Here is a 15,998-nt window from a genome sequence, read left to right as displayed (position 1 = left end):
CCAAAATGCATATGTATGCAATTATGTTTATGCATGTCCATTGGGCCTTAACAAATTAGTCTTATTTTATTCATGTGGAATCCTCAGGCCTGTTGGAACTGAAAAGAGCATTTGCTGTGTGTGTTTGTGTTTATGTGGAAATAGCGTGAATTTTGCTGCTTCAGGGAGTTTAGGGAAGGCTCTTACATTTCTTACTCTATGGAAGGTTAACTGGCTTTCCGCCATTTTTTTCCCTCATTAATCAAAGTCACCACTATTCTCTCAGTTTGTGTATGCCAAAACTTTAGATTTCCCTTACTGATCATTCTTCATCATCCCCTATTTCCAGTCAATTACCAAGTCCTGTTCATTTCACCATTTGGGAGGTTTTTCATCTATGTTTACTTTTCTCCTTCTCAGCTACCTTCGTGCAAACACAGCCCACTCTTTCAGGAGCCCCAAAGTCCTTCCTTCCAATACTGTGTGCCACTCAACAACTGCAGAGATATATTTTTCATTTGATTATTTAATCTTTGCTGAAACCCCTTCAATTTGTTTTCCCATTATTCTCAGGATTAAGTTCAAAATCCTTACATCAGTCTTACCTGCTGGGCTCCCGTCCTCGCCTTTCCATTTCAGCATCTCCAAGTCTCCTGTGCTTGGACACCTGGAGATCTCACTTCCCACTGTAGCCAAGCTTTTAGTCTTGGATTACCAAAATAATTCAACTTCCTTTGGGTGTCAATACTCTATTCCTATATATTCACTCTTTGGCAGGAATATTTCTTCCACAAAAAATGTAGAAGTTCCAACTTGAACTAAAATACGTATGTTTTGTATTTTAAAAATAGATAATTCTTAAATATTCATTAAATCCTTGGTTTCTTTTTCTTCCTCCTGATTTATGCAAAATATCAACCTTCTCAATTAATACTAAACATGTAAAAGGCATAATTTATGACATGCTAACATAAGGAGCAGCTACTCAAACTCATTATTATGTTTTTTTAAATGCTTTTCTATTACTTAAACGGAACCACCACATGACAGTTGTTTTCTGCTGCATTAGAACTTCCATAATCAAGTGATCGCATAGAGCCACAATTCTAAATTATTGTAAAGCTCAGAGGACTTAAAAGGGAAATTTCTTCTGAAATAAATGCTTTGGTTAACATTTAAATTTGTCACAAAATGCGTTTTTTTAACTTAACACTTTTCATAAAGTAGAACAAACACGCCTTGACACATTAATGTAATGCAGAGTTTGGATCCTTTTAAATAAAGTTATTCAAATATATTTTCCCATTAACATACTGAAACTTCCTAATGGAAACATGAAAAGCTGATTTTCTTTTCTGTAAACTCAACCATGACTTACAGCTCTTGCAGTCCCCCTACTTTCAACAATAAAGTGGTTAACAATAAAACATTAAGCACTGACTGTGCAATAATGAAAATCTAACACTCAAAGTATATTTATGCTTATACCTCAGGGGAGTTCTCTCATTCTGTGTCAGTAGGAACATCTTATATATTTCCCATATGGATAACTTAGGACATAACCACATTTGGTGACCAAGTCATCTTCTCATTTAAGTGAACATACTCAGTGCATTAAATCCAAAGTCAGTCTACTATATGTCTCCTCTACCTCCAGGCATTGACTCTCTTAACTTAGCTTTTCTCCTTACATATGAGAGTCAGCCTGCTGTCCTTCATGCTTCATGGAACACCAAGTCAGCCCTGCTGTCTCGCATGTTCTGACATTCCAGAAAGCATCCTGCCTTTCACTCACTTAATCACCTTGGCTATCCCTTTCAAAGCCCTTTCTTCAAAAGAAGAGTTTGCCTGCCTAAATCGCTTACTTTCTTCCAGTTTGCATTGCATAAATACAGCAAGGAAATGGTTTTCTTGAAGTTTTCTCTCTCTTTTTTTAATGTTTGCATATTTTTGAGAGAGACAGAGTATGAGCTGGGGAGGAGCAGGTGAAGGGGGAGACACAGAATACGAAGCAGGCTCCAGGCTCCAAGCTGTCAGCACAGAGCCTGACGTTGGGCTCGAACCCACAAACTGTGAGATCATGACCTGAGCTGAAGTCAGACACTTAACTGACTGAGACGCCCAGGTGCCCTAGTCTTCTTGAAATTTTCCATGGAAGCTCTGTATGGCTTTATATTTAGACTTCATAATTTAAAAAATTCTTCAAAATAGAGTCTCTCTTAAAAAAAAATCACTAAATTTACCAATACTCAGAGAATATGGTGCATTCAGGTGGCATTCAAAAACTATGCAGTCTAGGACACTAACAATAAAGACTTTATTTTCTGGATTAAGATAGATTGGGAACTTTTTTTTCTAATGGCATTGTAGAATTGCAAAACAATGGTGTGCCTGGGTGACTCAGCCAGTTAAGCATCTGGCTTTGGCTCAGATCTCATGGTTAGTGAGTTCGAGCCCCACGTCGAGCTCTGTGCTGACAGCTCAGAGCCTAGAGCCTGCTTTGGATTCTGTGTCTCCCTCTCTCTCTGCCCCTCCCCTGCTTGTGCTCTGTCTCTCTCTCTCAAAAATAAATAAACATTAAACATTTAAAAAAAAAAGAATTGCAAAAAAAATACTTTGGGTTTTTATTGTTGCTGCATTTTCATTTTAATCAGATGGAAGTCATATGTGTGATACACAGTGACATCTGAACAGGGATTTACCACCTGCTGAGCGTGTTTCTGCAAATGTCCATTTATGAAAGTTCTTCACTGTGGTACACAAATAACTTCCTTTGTTGAAAAAACAAGTAAAGATAAAAAAAATCCATGTGAAATATATTGCTTCCTATCTCTTTCCAAATTTTTGGTCCTACTAGTTTTTTTTAAACCAACATCCCTTTACATAATGCATCCTATTCAAAGATGAACACTCTCACAAACCTCCCTGTCACTAAATTTGACTGAAAAATTGTCATACAAACTCACAATCACGGGATCAAAAGCAAGCAGTGGTAACCATAGCTTAAAACGATAAACTGGGGCATATTAAACATTTTAAAGATTTGAACAAAACTTGATTTAAATAGTGCCAAACTAGAAGTGGATAGGAGCTCTCCACCCATAGGAGCTCAGGAAGAGGGCTTTGTAGAGAAAAGGCGGACACAAAGTAAGGAAATTATTGATTGGCTAGAACTTAGAGAAAGCCTAGCTGGCTGTCTGTGATTGGCTGTCCTAAGATCACCACAGCACTAAAGTGACATCAGTCTAATGACCTCTTTGTTCAATTGATTTAAAAATCGTTGTTTTAATCATTTAAAACTGTATTTATTTATTTCAATTTTCAGCCAATTTAGGATTAGGGTTTTAAAATCATTTCAGCAACTTGTGTAAGGCAGAGGCAAAATAAAAGGCAAAACCAGCAAATGCATGTAAAACAGTGTATTTTGATAATAATGTTATTAAAATTATATGCATGTGTATATAATAATGACTACTCATTTCTGCATGTTGCTAACATAGCATAAGGATAAACATTCTTTCACTTTTGAGCTTTGAATATTCATGCATTCCTTCAAAAGCTATTTATTGAATCTCTCCTATGTGCCACAGACACTGTTCCAGGCATTTGAAGGTACATAGGAAATAAATGGATTTAAATATCTATTCTCATGGAACTTAACATTGTGATTACATGTGAAATCTGACTCAGAAATTCAAGTGTAAGTAATTTTTTTTCTCCAAAGATTCCCTTGCAGCAAATTATCAAGATGTTTTCACATTTTAAAATGGAACCAAATTTTTGTTATGAAAGAACCAAAACAAGTTATTTTGGACATGTTGGAAGAACTGGGTATAACAGAATTGCATAAACTATAACACAAACAAACTAACCCAATTTTTGGAGTTTAATCACATATTCCTAATTAATCTTTCAAATATAAATATTTGCACATGTTAAACTGTTCTTTTCTGAAGGACCTCTGGGCTGAGAATGAACTGAACTTTCTAAAAGTTCTCAAAAATATTTTAAACAGGAAACCAGCTGCCTCCACCCACCCATGGCAATGTGTTCAAAGTGCAATACCACAGGAGCCCATGTAAGTCCTTGAATACTCCAAATTACTGCAGGTCAGATTTAGTCCGTGAATTATAAGTCTTTATGAATGTGATTGCCAAGGATGATGAGAAAATAAAATTATTAGTGAATATGAACCTACCCAAGTTTCATAATTATGTTTTTTCTTAAAACATGATTCGTACATGATTAATCTATTTTGAAATCACAAGGCTGTCTACCTGTGAGTAGAAATAGCAGAGGTTCCAGAAAGTATATTGTATCTCTTGTGACATAAATGGAAAAAAGTACAAAAGGGATATGTAAACTTGATTTTGTATATAATTAAAACATAGTCATTTATAGTACTATATTCACTTACAGTAGTATAAATATATTAAATCAATTAATTTTTCTTGGTCATGGAGATTCTAATACTTAGAAAAACTAAAGTAAAATAATGCAAAAAAGCAAAGGAGGAATATTGGAATTGTTCAAAACTGAACACTCTTTTTTGTTTTTATTAAAAATTTTCTTTATGTTTATTCATTTTTGAGAGAGACAGAGACAGAGCGCGAATAAGGGAGGAGCAGAGAGAGAGGGAGACACACAATCCGAAGCAGGCTCCAGGCTCCGAGCTGTCAACACAGAGCCTGACGCGGGGCTCGAACTCATGAACTATGAGATCATGACCTGAGCTGAAGTTGGATGCTCAACCAACTGGGCCACCCAGGTACCCCACAAAACTGAACGTTCTTATACTATGTAACAGAAAGAGAAATAGTGATATGTTATCAGAATACAAATTATCAGAACAGCAGTTAATAATGTGTTGATGTTTAGACAAAATGTTGACTTCTTATCTTAGTTACTAGCATTGGATTTATAGCCTTGTTATATTTCTATGGACTCTCCTAAGATTAAAATAATAGCAACCATATATTTTGTTCTAATCCTTTCAAATTTTCATGTAAAATAAAACAAGTTATCAGCTTTCAGATATATTATTTGGAGGAAAATACTTTCTCCAGAAAAACAAATCTGGTGGTTGTATAATACCTAAGTCACTTATAATAATGAGATCCGAAATCTTGATTTCACTGGGAAAATTTAATTTATCTTAAGGAAAGACATGAAATATTGCAAAGCATAAATGTTAGATTTTTATTTGAAGTTCAGTTACTATTCGTGCAAGTGAAAATTTTTTCCTCTTTATACATTCTCTCTATTAGCCAAAATGTCTTTGTACTCTGGACATAGATTCTACAATCAGCTTTTTAAGTGTTGATATTCCAGGGTTTTGTCTTTGACAGAAGAGAAGATAACACTAAAGAGAAAAGCAATTTAACTATATAGCAGAGTTCGTAACAAATTGCTAATTGATCTGAAATGAGTTTTCATCTGTTTGCATTGTAGGTATAGTGTTTTATTTCCTTAGCAAAGACAAGGGATTGGATTAAAAATGTCAAAACAACAGGAAGTGAATAGCTCGTGTTTACATTTCTCAAAAGATCTGGCTTTCCAGTCCCTAAAATAGAAAATGCAAGACATGTGCAAAGAGAACTGCAAAAAGCTGAAGACCAGATTAAAAAGATACATTTCTGAAAACTTGCTTGTTTTTATTTACCCTCTTAGTCATATAAATAGTTCCTTTCAATCCTTTCTCAAATAATCCCTATAAAGCCACAGTTTTAAATCTTCCTCCGAAACTCTTATTTCACTTTTTCTGTTTCTCTGCTCTACCGGATTCGGATCTTTTGTTTAATTTATAAAAGAAAGAAAAGAAGAAAAGAAAAAAGAAAAACAAAAAACAAAAATAAAAAATAAAAAAACTAAGAAATGTGTGGAATCCTAGAATTGGGTTTCATCATTTTCATTACTGCCTGCTTTTCAACCAATTAGATTTTCTTAAATTATAATGAGAGGAGAACATATTGGTGCCAGTAATCTCCAATGGTCACCCCATTTTACATACCTCTCAGGATCAGTAGAACTTAAATACATCAACAGGACATCATCAGAATGGTAGAGTGGAGCTCAGAGAACACCGGGTTCAGAATTAGAAAACCTGGGGTAAATCTGTTCCATAGGAAGTTCACTCAAACACCTATCTTCACGTCCAAAAGAAGATAAATGCAATGCCTTAAGCATGATCTACACTTTGCTATGAGAGTACTCTGTAATTATTTATATTCTGGAGTAGTATAGCCTGTGCTGTCCAGTAGGATAGTCACAAGGCAGATGGTGCTGGCGAAATCTTGAGAGTAGTCTGAACTGAGATGTACTAGAAGTCGAAATGAGGCACAGGTGGGAAATAAAAATGTAGACCAGCTCATTAATTTTATATTGATTACATTTTAGAATGGTAATATTTTAAAGATGTGGGTTAAGTAAAATATATTACTAAAATCAATATCACATTTAATTTTTAACTTTTTAAATGTAACTAAATTGTAAATGTTGCTTGGATTATATTTCTACTGGACAGCTCTACTTTAGAACATCCAAGAAATGTAAGGGCTTTTCTTTTTCATAGAGAATTTTATAGAAACAGAAAGCTATGCTTTGATTTTTTCCAAAATATACCCAGTGGGTTCTCACAAAATTTCTGTCTCTATCTTACAGAGGCTTCCTATTTATGCTTCAAATTAAGATGATTTCTAATAACATTATTCACAAATATATGTTTGGAAAAATGCATCCTATTGATAATGGAAATATATGCCAAAGAAACATGGCTACCATTCAAATACAAATGAACAGGACATTTTCATTCTCTGCCACATGGTCATATACGCAAGAGATGCTGTATTAGTCACATCAAAGTAAACCAACATCATATAAAACATTGGATATGGCTGTTCAACATTCTCATCTAAGTTTAAAAGAAACACCATTTATTTGAAGCTGTTTAGACAGCATGGGCTTTTAGACAAACATAATTGCTAAATACTAAAAGATATGTAGTTGTTAAACATAACGCTTTTACTATGAACTAAAGCCCAAGAAAAATATCATTGATTCATGGTTTCTGAATATCATTAATAAATGTAATTTCATTTTTATCTAAAACTTTGGCAAAATAATACAAATCTAGAAAAATTATGGGCTTATAATTTGTTAGATGTGAAAAATTCTGTCTATTTCTTACCTTTCCCCAAAGATTCTTCTCTAATACAGATTGTAAGACCAAGAAAACATCATTAAAGATAGCAAGGACAGGGGCGCCTGGGTGGCTCAGTCGGTTAAGCGTCCGACTTCAGCTCAGGTCATGATCTCACACTCCGTGAGTTCGAGCCCCGTGTCAGGCTCTGTGCTGACCGCTCAGAGCCTGGAGCCCGCTTCGGATTCTGTGTCTCCCCTTCTTTCTGCCCCTCCCCTGCTCATGCTCTGTCTCTCTCTGTCTCAAAAATAGATAAAAACATTAAAAAAATAAAAAAAAAAGCAAGGACAGCACAGAGGATATTGTCAATTAATACTGTAATACACGTAGCATGGCGAGCATTTCATAAGGTATAGAATCATTGACTCAGTATGTTGTGCACGTGAAACTAATTTAATATTATACGCCAACTCTACTTCAGTTAAATTTTTTTAAGTAGATAACTATGGGTGGTAATGGACATGTCAAAATATAGCAAGAAGGTAAGTGGATGAAATCACTAACAAAATAAGAGTCTCAGCATGGGAATGGGAAATTAAAGTTAGTGTCCACTTGTGGATATCTATCTTTATACCATTGTAAGAGCCATATATGAAATATCATGTTTTGCCATGTATTTTTATAACAGGAATGTTTTCCACATTGAAATAAATTCAAAAACATTTATTAATAATAAAACGTATCTAGTAAAACCAGCTGTTGTACTGACTATTAAGGTACGTGAGGGATGGAATGTTTTCAGGGACAAAAACCTAACTTAACGTCCAAAATATTTTCACATGCAGTGTCCTTACAATAATCTCCTCTCTCAGTTCCTATTAATTCTCATGGTTTTACCTCACCCACCCATGCTGCTTCTATACCCTAGATGCTTTACCATACTAACATTTCTTCCCATTTCAATGTTAAGCACCTCTCTGATTACCTTCTATTGTCCCTACAACTCTCTTCTTTGACCAAATTTGAACCTCCTACTAATTTATCCTATTGCCTTCTAACTGTGTATCATCTACTTCCTATCGACATTGACCTCCCTTTTCTGAGCTCCATTATTAGCAAATGACTCTCAGCTAGAATGGCATTCTCTCAACCGTGCTTGCCTAGAAACCTCCAATTCTGGATAGCATCCAACTATCTGCCTCCTCTATAGACGCATCTGAGCACCCGGCATTACTTAGAGAAAACATCCTTCACTATGGGGTCTCAATTCAAATTCTTCACTCTGAATATCAAACAAGCCGCTAGCACGGCCACGCCAACTGTACTACATTTCCCTTATCAATTCACTTCCCCGTTCTCCTGAACAACTCCACACATTTTCTGTCTCCAAACTTCCCATTTCTTCTGTTACTCTTCCATCTTTCTTGATGAACTTTTTTTTTTCTTTATTTCACTGAGAAAAGAAAAGTGATCAAAAGACAACTGCCATACTCTGGTTCTGCCACAACTACCATTCTTGCGGATGGATACCCTTACCTCAGCTTCCTTGTAGGGCGGGCTCCTCCATACCCATATGCCCAAACTTCCCGTTTGTATGTTCCATGTAAATCCCCTCTAACTGACTTAGACTTAGCTCCTGCAAATATGTCCTCTCCTACTTAATCAAATGAAATTTCCTTCCTAAATCATTCTCATCAGCAAATGGACGTGCTATAATACCTTTGACCTGAAAAACAAAAATCATCTTGATCCCCATGCAGGGGCCATCACATTTCTCGGACATTTTTTACAGTAAAAAGCTTTAGAAGATATTTTCACTCCTCTCTTTCTTTCTTGAACTCACTCTGTTTTAAGCCTAGATCTCTACCCAAACAGAAATCAATGACTTCTAAATTGCTAAATCTAATTAATAGCTAACTCCTGTTTTCTTTTTTTTAGTCTTTATTTTAAATATTTATTTATTTTTGAGAGAGAGAGTGAGCAGGGGAGGGGGAGAGAGACAGGGAGACAGAGGATCTGAAGCAGGCTCTGCGCTGACAGCAGTGAACCCAAAGCAGGGCTTGAACTCATGAACCGTGAGATCATGACCTGAGCTGAAATCAAGAGTCTATCACTCAATCAAATGAGCCACCCAGGCACCCAACTCCTGTTTTCTTTGACCAATCAGTCGTATTTTAGTTAACTGGCCATTTCATCTTTCCGGAATGACTCATTTACTTGGTTTCTGAAAGACTTCTGTCCCATGGTTCCCCTCCTACCTCACCCAGTACTGCTCCTCCTTCTGCTCTGGGGGTCTGCAGTGAATATGTTTTTTACTCAAAGGGTACTTCTGTCTTCAGCTACCAAAAAAAAAAAAATGCTTCTACCAGTTGTTTAACATCAAATAGCTTTGTATCTTTTCTACATAGCAACTCTTAGCAAATATCATCAAATATAAATCACCCAGATATTTACATATATGAAAATATTAGTAATCCTCTGTAAAGCTATGACTTTAATAGAATGACACTGAGCACAACTCATCTTCTCTTTGATAGGCTGCTTTCCACCAGTGAGATACTCAGTTTTCTGGGGCTGAAGGCATGTCCAACTCTTGCTTTCAGCTCAGGTCATGATTGATCTTGGCTCAGCTCATGATCTTGTGGTTCGTGGGTTAGAGCCCTGCGTCTGAGTCTGCGCTGACAGCTGGGAACCCTTCAGATTTTTTCTTTTTATCTCTCTCTACCCTTCCCCTGCTCATATTTACACACATTCTCTCTCTCTCTCTCTCAAAATAATTAAATAAACAAACAAACAAACAAACAAACAAACTTCTTAAAATAATGAAGATACCCAGTTTTCCTTTTTACAACACTTGGTAACAACTGTGCATCTAGAGTTGATCAGGGCACTGAGGACCAAATGTTGAGCTCCAGGCATTTGGTATGCAAAAGACCCTCTATAAAAGTTAATCTTGGAATATAGCCTAGACCTGTTTAATTAAAATGAAATGTCATAAGGTCAGTGGTGAAAGTATCTGAACTGACAAATGTACTTACTGTTTTAGTAATGATAAATTTAAAGGAACGAACCTTTACATTTCAACTATCTTCATCTGTTTGGGCATATGGCCAACAGGCATTACTCCAATAAAGCCCACTTAAATGACAATAAACTTGTAAAACAGCAGATAGTACATTTGTAAAATGATAGCATAGACACCATTATATTATATATGTATATATTATATATGTATATATAAAATATTTTATTTAAAGAAAAAGTAGAGTATGTTTAAGGTTTAGATATATGAGGAAAAATGTTAAACAGGGTTTACTATTTTTACTACAAATGTACAGTACTCCACACTGCCAGCAACAGATAGATGCTCTTCACATATTGGAAAAAAAAAAAAAAAACAAAACTTACATGACACTTTTCTTTGATAATAGTTGAGTTTTCCCATAATTTTAAGAAGGTGTGGTCACTAAGCATTCAATTATATCACACATCAAAAAGAAACAAAAGAAGGCCAATGTGTTCCCCATATCATTTCCAGTAACCTCATGCATTTCATTTATGAATACACGATAGTTGATGAAAATCAATGCTTAAATTTCCTCTGAGAAGTCAAAAGACATCTTCTTTGAACATGACACCAAGGAAATGAGAGGAAAGCCTAAGAGTTGAATATGAGAATGGCCAATTTAAATATAAAAACTGCTTATTTTCAGTATCAATTTCTTCTGTCTGTTCCCAAAGGCGAGAGCGGACCACCTGAGAAAATTGGGATTAGCTTGGATTTACGGATGCTGTCTTGCCGCCTCCTCCCTGCACTCTATTACCCCAGAGCCATCCTAACCCACTCTGCTTAACTCCGGCCAGATTCACATTCCTAAAATACCAGTGGAGCAGAGTGGAAATAGCTCTGGAGCCAGAAAGACATTATTGGGAATCCTAGCTCCAAAACTTGCTGTATCTGTGGCTTTGAAGAAATCGTTTAACATTTCTGAACATCAGATTTCTTCACGCATAAAATGAAGGTACTCCGCAAAATGAAGTTCATTCTATTACACAACTGTCAGGATCATAGGTATGTATGTAAATCATCTTACAAGGAAACATTATTCTTTGCTGGTAGGAGGAGGGTGAGGAGGAGGAGGAGGAGGATGACGACAACAATGACAAAGCAACGAGGAATAAATACTCTCATCTCTTCAGAAACTTGCAGTTGTCCCCACTGCATAATATACAGGGGCAAAATTACTCTGTGTATTCAGAGTATACAGCGCTTTGTGCTTCATAACTTTGCCCTGTTCTATCTATTCGGCACAATATCTGCTACTCACAAAGGTCCGTTTTATTTCTTCTCCGATGCAGCTCATCCCTAACCTTCCCTGCTTCATATTAATTTATGCTCAAAATTCTTTGCCCCAACTACTACTACAAAGTAGGATGATCTTTTTGTTTTTCAGCAATTATCTACGTTCCATGGATTTTTCAAGACTCAGCTCAGGGAGCTGGACTTTTCTCTCAAGGCTTCTCTAAAATCTTGCTAAAAAGAGGATGTTTGAAGGTTGTGCCATTATAGAAAAATTCAATTAACCTTGCGGTATCAGCCCGGAAGAAACAGTACTTCTTCACATAGAAACTGTTCTTATATCATTTTTTAATTTTAAAGAATCACCGCCATTATATTTGTGGCTCTAATGATTAGAGGAAACCTTCATAAATTTCAAGGCCACAGCCATTGCAAAGCACTAGGAAACTATATCCCAGTGATCAAGCAATTACTGAATCCAATAAAAACATGAAGAATGTAAAAGGTGGACCATTATACAATCTATTATTTTACAAGAAAACTAGTTCTTAAAGTTTTGGGAAAAAAGCAATTCACATAAAGCATTTTTCTAAATATCATGCAGATAGATTTATCGATGTCTAAAATCAATATTGAAAAATCACAGAAAAGCTATACAGATACTATTATCACTAGCTTTTTAAGATTCCTTCTTAATCTAAGGCCTATGAAAAAGGTGGACAAAAGTCATAATTCAGGAATATTTAATGTATATGCAAGGCTATTCAACAATGAAATGATTAAAAAACAAGGCATTTAATCAAAAGCTGTAACAGTATCCTACTCCACAAAAATATTAGCAAAAGTGTATTCACCTGATCAGAAAATAGAAAGCTAGTATTGATGTAAATGAGAATATCAGGAAATATCACTATATATTTCAACAGCATATGTTACAGGTTTCTAATTACATTTTTTAAAGAGTATCTTCCCTATATTTCTATTTAATAGACTTCTCCACTTAGCGTTCATTTTACAACTTATGTTTGTGGGAAACATAAGCAAACATTTCCAAATGGTTTCCGAAGATCATTTTCCCCTCCTCAATTCTACAATTACTTTCCATATAGTTAAAGATCCATTTCTTCTCCATTATGTACAGGGGTTTACTGTTTGATTCTATGCCATATCTCTTCCATACAACCCAGGTAACTTTGAAGTATACTTTTCTGTTAACAATAGCAGGAATTCAGCATGAGGACTGTCCATCAAAATGAAAATAACCCTGAATGCATGAGGCAGAATTATGAGGGTCTGCATAACAGTTTTACATTGTTCTAAAACTCTAAGAATATAGGTTACTTCCAGCACATTGACTAACTCATCATATTCATTTGAACTACAAAATAAAGTTTTAATATCAACATAATCTATAACTTTCTAAATTTAGAGTTGAAATTCTTACCTGAGTTTTGCTTAGTATATTATTTTTTGAAAACAGGAAAAGTATGGCAAGCTGTCAGGATAAATAATACCAACAGTGGAAAATGGAAGAAAGAGGGAAGGAACCAAGTCCACTTTAAGAAGAAACTCCTAATCCCTCTGTTTCCCAGACCTACAGTAGTTTTGTTCTGCATCTTATAAGCAACTGTCTTTCTTTGCTCCGAGAATACCACATGCTCTGCTCCAGCAGGAAAATGTAATAATTAAATAGAAAACCACAAGGTTATTAGGCATCTTACCCTCTGGGCTTGCTGGGCTGCTCCAGCGGCTCAGTGTTACAGACACATGTGTAAACAACAGAATTTCCTGCATCCTTTTCTCATCTGTATAGCTCTGGGGTCCTGGCCAACAGGATTATTTCCAGCATTAAGGCCACTCCGCACTAACTCAAAAAAGATTCCCATTGGTTGTGAAGTTTTATCAAAACCAATACAACACCCTCTTTGGATCACAAGTAAGCAAACCAAAATGAAATCACTTTAATGTTCCCTAACTAAGTATGGTTGCCCAAAGCCTTCCATCCAACCCATTTGAAACCACGTACTGTGAGTGAAAAAGGAAGAAAATACCCACTCCTTCATCCACAAGTGTTTAACAGCAATGGGTATAACTTGTAATGCTAATAGAAAAAAACAAGATGGCCAAGAAGAAAGAAACGAAGTATCTATCCATAAGATTTAAAGAGAGATTATACTACAGATCACAGGAACAACAGAAAATATCATTGGTCCAGAAAGATTTTTATTAGGTTGCTAAAAAAAACCAAAGACTATTTAATAGAATATTCAAGTCAGTAAATCATGATACAAAAACTGTATGTCAAAACCCTGGATTTCAGTCATGTGGCGAGACTTGTGAGCTGCATCTCCAGAGCCCCCTAGGGAGATCCCTCTGGCTGCCTGGGGGCGGGGAGGGAAGGAGTCATTTTCCAGGGACAGGACCCAGCTGTCAGGAAGCACTCTGAGGAAGGGGTGGTGGCAGACAACAGAGTTTCTCTGGTTGACACTACGAGCACTAAATGCCCAAAGAAAGAGGCAAGGGCACAAGAAACACAATGAGCACATTCCTCATAACTAGCACAGAAACAGCATTTGAACGAAGAGTTAACGTCTTCAGATCCTTTAGTCTTTCTCCCTCCTTAGTGTGGATGACCATTCTTAGCTGAATAATATGTTTGCCATCCATTTCCACTTAACAGCATCCTTCCCCCTTACATCCCAATGCAACAGAGAGGTGACATTCTCCTGTAGAAAAGGAACTAATCCTCTGAGCTCAGGTTTCCTTTCCCTGGTCTTTTCCAGAGATGTGCTCAATCACCTTTCTCTCTCCTCTTCCTCTGAGCTCTCCTTCTGTCTGGAATCCCCCCAGGAGATTTTAAACACTGTCAAGGCTTCAGTCCATTTCGCTTATGTCCATAAGTCAATTCATTTTCATTTGTAGCTACCATTCCCCTCCATTTCATGGTCAGGTAGTTGAAAAACTTCTTTCCAAAAACCCCATTTCATCTGCCATTTACTCCCTTTAATGCACCAAAGTGACTCTCTGAAAACACACACATTTGCACTCACATACATGCATATTTGGGTTTTTTTTTAAGTTTCTAGACTCCTCTTAGCACCCATTGTACCTGTCGTCTCCACAGCCTTTGACACCGCTGTTCACACCCCTGCCAACATGGAGACGCTCTTCTCTATCCTAGCACAATACTCTCCTCTTCCTCTTGACCTTTCTCGCTGGCTCTCCCCAGTCTCTTCGGTGGTGCTTCTTTTCCTTCCCATCGCTCTGTGTACATCAGATATTTTCCCATGTAAGTCTATTACCCCTCTGGATAATGTCATCCATTCTCATGATCTGAGTTATTATCTTTCCTTTCAAATGACTTTCAAGTACCTTCGTTTTTGGATTCAATTCTCTTTTGAGTCTCCGACACTTACATGCACCAGCACTCTAGACCCTGCCACTAGAAAATGTGACAGATATGTCATCAACATATTTAAAACTGAAATCATCTTCTCTCCATGGGCTCACTGCATTGTTTATCTCAATAACGGCAACCCAGTCTTATAGTTTGCTAAAGAAAAACCCTGGAAGTAATCTCTGACTCCTAGTCTACACCCAATCCAGGACCAGTTCGCTCTGACTTTACTTCAGTAATATGCTCAGTCCTCTCTCTTCCCACTGCCAAATCCTGGTTCAGGCGGCCATCAGGATCTGCCTGGATTGCTGCAGTATCCTAAATGATTTGCCTGTCTCAAAACTTGCCCCTCTCCGTATTTAGCAAGAGTGACAATGGCCTATTCCTACTGCTCGTGCTACCTGAAATCTCTAATGATTTTTGACCCTCTTATCAAATCTCTTCTTTACAATACATTTGTCAGAATGCAGTTTTTCTGGATTACTTGTTCTGTCCTGCTGACTGTACCATATCCCCATACCCTCCTTTATTAGTTTTCAAGGTGGAGTGCTTCCAAGGGACTATCACTGGTCCTATTCTCACTCCGAGCCCTCTGTCTGGGTGATCACATTTGTTTCTGTGGCCACTTTTGCCACTCATACATCATTGTGTGTTCAACTGTGTCTTCTGACAAGATGTGTGGAAGTCCTCTCCGTTGGACCCTGTGAATGTGACCTTATTTGGAAATGGGGTCTTTGCAGAGGTAATCAAACTAAAATGAGGTCGAATGGATTAGGGTGAGTCCTAGTCCAATGACTGGTGTCCTTCTAAAGAGAGAGATATTTAGAAACAGACACTCAGGGGCAAATTCCATGCGAATGCATTGGCAAAGATAGGAACAGTGCATCTATAAGCCAACGATTGTTGGCAACCACCAGAATCTAGAAAGAGGCAAGGAAGGACCCTCCCCTAGAGCCTTTAGCGAGAGTATGGCTTTGCTGGCACCTTGGTTTTGGACATTTATAATCCAGAATTGTGAGATAACAAATATCTATTGTTTTAAGCCACCAAGTTTGTGGTAAATTGTTATGACAGCCCTAGCAAATACACTAATATACATTTAATTCCCAAACACATATGGCCAGCCCATAATAGAATATCAAGCTTCAGATCTGCATGTCTAATAGTCTAATGAGAATAGGCAC

At 36.8% G+C, this 15,998-nt stretch overlaps 1 protein-coding gene across 10 annotated transcripts in view; it reads right to left on the bottom strand.

The window, feature by feature from the left end:
* Positions 1 to 15,998, bottom strand: part of CCDC102B (coiled-coil domain containing 102B) — a 305,511-nt gene that overhangs the window by 227,622 nt on the left and 61,891 nt on the right. Inside the window, exon 1 of one of the 10 annotated variants that reach the window (XM_047828884.1) lies at positions 13,139 to 13,173. The exons of the other annotated variants lie outside the window; for them this stretch is intronic. The gene's annotated coding sequence lies outside the window, so the exon portion shown is untranslated. Of the gene's footprint in view, positions 1 to 13,138; positions 13,174 to 15,998 lie in introns of those variants that run through there. 10 annotated transcript variants of the gene reach the window in all.

Source organism: Prionailurus viverrinus, chromosome D3 (genome assembly GCF_022837055.1).
Source record: "Prionailurus viverrinus isolate Anna chromosome D3, UM_Priviv_1.0, whole genome shotgun sequence".
NCBI classification, from domain to species: domain Eukaryota; kingdom Metazoa; phylum Chordata; class Mammalia; order Carnivora; family Felidae; genus Prionailurus; species Prionailurus viverrinus.
The sequence above is the reverse complement of the archived record's forward strand: the minus strand, read 5'-3'. Positions and strand labels throughout refer to the sequence as shown.